This window comes from Colobus angolensis, unplaced genomic scaffold, assembly GCF_000951035.1.
Source record: "Colobus angolensis palliatus isolate OR3802 unplaced genomic scaffold, Cang.pa_1.0 Scaffold14, whole genome shotgun sequence".
NCBI lineage: Eukaryota > Metazoa > Chordata > Mammalia > Primates > Cercopithecidae > Colobus > Colobus angolensis.
Genome location: NW_012114488.1, coordinates 9,467,401 through 9,473,822, shown reverse-complemented (window position 1 = coordinate 9,473,822; position 6,422 = coordinate 9,467,401). Strand labels below are relative to the sequence as shown.

Sequence of the window (6,422 nt, the reverse complement as noted above, 5' to 3'; positions counted from 1 at the left end):
CTAGGTGGAGAAGGTAACCTAGATTTCCCCCCAAATTACGAGGTTATTCTTAAACGGAGGGCTGACAGTTGCCTTGGGAGTATGGAAACTCAGGGGTTTCTGCGTCCTCAAATCAGTTAAATTGTGACATGAGGCCACAGATCGTAGAAAATGGCTAACAAAACAGCATGAGTATTTTGAGGGTGGAAACTCTCCTTTACTCTTGGGGTATGCCTTCTTTTGTGGCTGCCACTGATCTGCAGTGGGATATTGGTAAGATGCTGATTCTCTATTCACTGCGTCTTTGCTTATAAAGCATATGTCATATGGTATTTTCAGGTTTTTAAAAATTCTTTTAAGAAACCTGTAGAGCCTTTCAGAGAACTTTACAATCATTTGAATTAATTTGTAATTTACAAGAAGAATCAAGAAATATTCCACAGATCAATAATTCTGAAACAAAAAAAAATTTACATCTGAAATTGAAATTACCAAGTGACCTAGTTACATCAACCATCTTCCTTCCTCCACCTTATTTGTCTTCTTTCTGTGATCTGAAGTGTGTGCTGAGGAATAAAACTTGTGGTGAGGAGGGCAGCCCAGCACACCACCCAGTGTATGGGTGAAGGAGGCAGCAGTGTGGCCGGAGAGGAGAGCTGGGCTGGGAGCACAGGAAGGCCCCCAGGACTCCGTGGTCATCAGTAAGAGAGGGCCTGCATGTATATGCTGGTGAACAGAAATCTCAACCTTTTCAAAGTCTGACATTTAAGCGAAAAAACTGTGGCTGCTGGTTTGTGGAACAGACAGCTTCTTCTTTATTGGTAAGTTTTTTATTTTTGTCTTGGAATTTAGAAAATACTGTATTTCTTTTGTCTCAATAATTGTTTTATGCTTTGGAGGTAATAGAGTATTACAAAAGTTTATGTTATCAAGTCATGCATTGTGAATATTTATTTATTTAGGCTACTTTAGTCATGCCAAAAAGAAAGAAGAGATGCTAACCTTTGTTGAGTCTATTATGTGACATGCTCTATTCTAGAGACTTCGGTACGTGTTATTTTATGTAATTCTGAAGACAATCCTGGCAGGTAGGTGTTGGGCTGTTTTAAAGAGTTAGGGAGGTAAAGTCACACAGCCAGAAGATGGCCGTGGAGGGTTGGGAGGCAGATTTTTCTGATCCTAGTCTGTGTTCTTTCTATCTCACAAAGACATTCCATACCATCTGCAAGTCACTTTTGACTAGCACTAGAGAAAGAAGTATAGAGACATTGGAAACGATCTAATAGACCACAATCACCTTTGAAAGAGCAGTCATCTCTATGAACCATAACTATAAGGAAGAAATGCAGATCCCACAAACCAAAATGGAACACGCCTCCCAAACTTAGGTTTTGAGCTCACCCTGGGGGCTGTGGCTGCTGCAGAACAGGGGGTGATGGTGGATCTAACATGAACGAGGCTCGGTGGAGGGGCTGGCTGTGTGCAGGGAGGTTGGGATGAACAAGGGCAGCAGGCGGCCTCACAGGTGAGGAGGACAGGCCAGGAGGGAGGAAAGAGCCACAGCGTGCTGACGAAGGTGGGGTAGGGGTGAGGTGGGGGGGACACAGACAAGCCCAGAGCCAGCTCCATGGAATGCACAGATGTGTCTGGAACGTGTGTCCCTGGATACATGGATGGGTCTGCTTCAAGAGAATTCTTGATGCTGCAATGCATCAGAAGGAGTTCTAGTGATACCATGGTCTCCCAAGTGAAAGTGATAAACGAGTGACAATCAGTTTCACTGTGTTGTGGGTGAATGTATTTATGTCATTTAACAATATTGCGATTCCATTTGTATGACCATCTCAGAGGCACTTGCTTTAATTTTGCATTATGTCTTCCCCAATTAAACATCTGAAACCTCTAAGGCCTGACTTACCTGGAGCTCTCCTATCTCATAAGATCAACCTCTAAGGCAGCCTGAGAAAGAGGAAATGAACCCGAAGAGACTCTGCACCAAAATAGATACCACAAAGCCGGGACCCAAACCTGGTGTGCTTTTCTCCCAGGGGAGACCCTCAGGTGCACATTCACATACACTGGCTCCTATTTTAGGCGCAGTGCTGATAAGGGGGGCTGTTTGCTTTCCCAGCCTGGAGCTTATTGGAAGCAGCACATTCAGGGGGAATGTCACCTGCTGGAGTCAGGCATGCTGGAAGTAATGAGGAATGGCAGATGGCCAGGTGCAGTCAAGAGGTGCGCTGGAAGAACCCCAAAACACAGAGAGGGCAACTCAGTAGACCTCACATGAACCCATTTAATGTGGAAGCCGATACTGTAGTTCCAAGTATTGGGAAGGATCTCAGTGTGGAGCTTGGTGTGCTGCCGCAGATGAGAAAGCACACGTCCCCAGCGGCTCCACGAATGGGGCCCAGGCAGGGTTGGACAATGCCCAGCTCCCCTGGAGACAGCCAGAAATCTCATCATGTGTCTTAGCAATATTTTCACCCATCAGGTCCCAAGTTTTAAATGTTTAAAATGATCAGTTGAAAGTTAATTCGGAATAGGCTTCCCCAAGACCAAAATGTTGGTTGGACATTGCTGTGTTACTGAGTAAAATACAGTAAACAGCCAGTGCATCCTTCAGCGTTCAGTTGACTGTCAGAGAGGACGGAGCATCTAGGTAAGACATGCATTCCTCTTTACTTTTAAAAGTGCTCCTATTTTGGGGGTAGAATGAGAAGATTGATAGATGAAGAAAGGGAAAATGGAACAAAGAAAGGAGAAAGGGCAGGGCAAGGAAGAGGTTCCAGGATAAAATAGACAGGAGATCTTATGAGCAGAGGTTGTCAGGGTGGGGTGGAGTGGACTGGCCAGCCATGACCCGGGTAGGGGCCAGATCACACAGCCGTGACAGACGCAGCTCTGGGCTCTGACAACCGCATTGCAGCAGACAGGATCAAGATGCAAAGCAGGGGCCGGGCGCGGTGGCTCACGCCTGTAATCCCAGGCATTTGGGAGGCCGAGACGGGCGGATCACGAGGTCAGGAGATTGAGACCATCCTTGCTAACATGGTGAAACCCCGTCTCTACTAAAAATACAAAACACTAGCTGGGCGAGGTGGCTGGTGCCTGTAGTCCCAGCTACTCGGGAGGCTGAGGCAGGAGAATGGCGTGAACGCGGGAGGCAGAGCTTGCAGTGAGCTGAGATCCGGCCACTGCACTCCAGCCTGGGCGGCAGAGTGAGACTCCATCTACAAAAAAAAAAGATGCAAAGCAGGGCCTTCGGCAGCCCGCGCCAGAGACCAAGAGCTGGGTGTGGGAGGTCTCTCTGGCAGCTTCGGTCTCTTCCTCCTCACCTTCCCTTGATTAGGCTCACGTTATGAGGACATCGTCCTCCCTGTGCCGTCTTCACCTCCTGCCACACCAGCCGCCTGAGATCCTAGGGGCTGGTGGAGATGGAGGTTTGACGGGTTATAAATCACGTGACTTAGCTGAGACGGTCTAGCTCCCTCCTGCTCCTGAGGGAGGTGGTCTTCTGAGCAGTGCTAGACCTCAAGAGGAGTTCAGAATCACAGGACTGCAGGACCCAGCCCTGGTCTACCCAGTCAGAACCTGCATTTGAACCCCAAGGAGAAGCAATTCATTAGCACGGTGCCCTTGGAAATCCTTCCTCTAGGCATAGAAAACCCCAGTCCAGAGGCATCACTTCATATTTCAGAGGGGTTACTGCCATTGAGTGGCCTAAATTTCAAACCCTGGCATGGAGATGAGCAGGGCCCTCTTCTCTATGCAGAGCTCCCTGGCCGAGGTTTGCTGTGACAGCGGCTGTAACCAGCCTGTGGCTCTGATGTCACTGTGCACACGTCACCGTTTTTCATTTCTGTAGCAGTTTATAAGTCAATGGGGCTGTTCCCGGCAGACAGTAATGGAAATTAGCACTCTGAATCTGGGTCACTGAGCAGTGCTGTGAATCCCAGGGAAGGCCCCAGCCCTTAGATTTGCGTCCAGTGAGGACCTGAGGCGAGACTGTCTTCACAGATCTAAGGGAGGAGGCTTTAGACACATAAATTTGTGTGATTATCCAAAGGCAAGATCATTCGATAGGAGGTCCCCAACTTAAAAAGAATGTGGCTTTCAGATTTCTTTCTGGTACACAAACAGATGTTTTAGTAAATCAAAAAATCAGCCTTGTGAGTGTAATTAAATGACTATGTAATAAAATCAGTCATTTTCCTTTGATCTTTTTGTCAGAATGAGTCTTTTCAGGTTCTGTAAAGAATCTGTCTCCTTCCACATACATCGCCAAGACAGCGGCGAGCTAACGGGGGCTGTGCTGCCCACTCCTCAGACGCTGGGTGGGGGTCTCACTGGTCCACCCCGAAGTTGGCTGGCGGGTCAGAGAGTGCGCCAGCCAGACCCCAGTGCCCGGCGCACTCTAGATGTTGCAGAATGGCAAAGGAGGCTTTCTGCGTCCTCATTCTGTGAGTGGACCTGTCCTTTCTGGCAGTGGAACAAAACTTTGTGGAATATGATTGCGAGATTTTTAAGTAAGTCAGAGGAAACCTGATTCTGCTGGAAGTCTGTTTTAGAGCTGCTGAGAGCTATTTCATTAATCATAAAGTCTTGTTAGTTCAACAATAAGTCTTTTTCCACATTCCTGGTGTTTAAGCAGGGAGCCTTGTCCAAAAACCTAGTGTCTTTCCCCCATTTTCTATATCTCACTTGAAGCAAAATAGTATTGTACACCGTTCTGGAAACTAACACAGAAAGAAATTGTGACTACGGCAGCACTCAGACAATAGTGTATCTGGAAACATCTAGAAGATGTTATTTTTCCAGCAGTGAAAATTAGTGATATCCATAATAGTCACTAAAATTAGTCCTTTTTCGTTCCTTAGAAATTCTGTTTCATTATACAACCAACTTATTTTGTTATTAAATGAAAGCACAAAGAGAAACTTGTAATTATTACATTTCTTACATTTCTACCTCCTTACACAAACACCATTATGATTTTCATGTCTCTTCTCATACTTGTGTCAGTTTCTCACTTTCATTGCTAAAATTTTGCAAAACTGAGGCTGTATCTAGAACGTCATGGTCAGGGTTGGAAGTTTAAATTTGAGACCTCAAAGAAAATTTTTCAAGGGGGATGCTCTGAAGAGCTCCCCATTGTTCTCCTAGTTCAAAGATCCTCAGGCATTATAAAGCGAATGAGTACTGGTCAGGTGGAATTCATCTCTGAAGCCGTAGCTGCCAGCAGGAGGGCGCACACCAGCAGGCGTGGATGCGCGTTGTTATTGTGTCTCCTTTCTTGAAAAGCTCCAGGGTCCCACTGCCAGAAGAGACCATGAGAGACAAAGCTGAACTCCTCGCTCTGTCTCTGGAGAACATTCCCGAGGTGGTCCCGGAGCAGGACGGAGCGCTTTCTTATGCCACCGTCTCCTTCCTGAACTCTCCAGAGCCTCTGGAGTCTTTCACAGGGGCCTCCCCGCCCTCGCTCCCTCTTGGGAATTCTGTCTCTCCAGCACCCCGGACGCTTTCTGTTTTAGATCAACTTGACCTTTCTGGCTTGACACCCTTTCCTTCGGCACAAGAGGCAGCTGGGCCTTTCTCTGAGGCCTCGTCTCAGCCCACAGCGCAGCAGATCCGTGCGGGGAAATGTGTCCTCCCTCCTCCCAGCCCAAGCCACCTCCTCCCACCTGCATGGCTTTTGGCCAGAGTTTTTCTTTTGCTTCAACTGAGAGTAGAGCTGCTCTTTCTCCCTGCAGGCACCCTGCACACACCAACGGCAGCCGCTCCTGCGGTCTCCTGCTCCACCCCGCCCCTCATTTCCACCGACCCTCTTGCTTTCTCAGGTGTCCGGGCTTCCCGCCTATGCCACCCCCTAGCAGAGAGGCACCCAGGGGTACCCTAGCCATTGCAGAAGAGAAGGGCGACCACCTCCCAATCCTGGACGCCTGCACTTCTATTAGCCCCAGAGCAGTTGGCCTTCCTGCTGTGGCAGCACTGTCCTGATTTTAGCACAGACGTTTCTACTCTCAGGGAAGTCTCTGGAAAACTGGGAGGGTTGGCCCCCTAATCCTGGGAGTCCAACAGGAAGAGCCAGGAGGATAATGCTGCAGGAGCTGCTGACCCGTCCCATGGGTGAGGGGTCCCTACCCTCCCGTGGTGGGTGGAGGGTGACTCCTGTTGTCCTCCTGTGGCCGGAGGGCTGTCCATCATCTGTCACTGATTCCTGTCCACTTCTGTGCTGTCCTCGAGGGCTGAGCACAAAACCTTCTTAGAAAACCAGAGTTCTGGGTGCTCAGATGGAAAGCGTCCGAGAATACTGCTGCATCTCCGACCACCACAGCCTCTTTATCCCCTCTCCCACCACAACCTCTTTATCCCTGCCCACCACAGGCCCTGCATCCCTCCCCACCACGGTCCCCGCATCCCTCTTCGCCACAGTCCCCGGA

General features: G+C 48.7%; 1 protein-coding gene across 1 annotated transcript in view; it reads left to right on the top strand.

Moving 5' to 3' along the window:
- The first annotated feature begins 592 nt into the window (after positions 1 to 592).
- CCR6 (chemokine (C-C motif) receptor 6) overlaps positions 593 to 6,422 on the top strand; it is a 27,237-nt gene continuing 21,407 nt past the window's right edge. The window contains exon 1 of the mRNA XM_011934947.1: positions 593 to 800. The gene's annotated coding sequence lies outside the window, so the exon portion shown is untranslated. The remainder of the gene's footprint in view (positions 801 to 6,422) is intronic.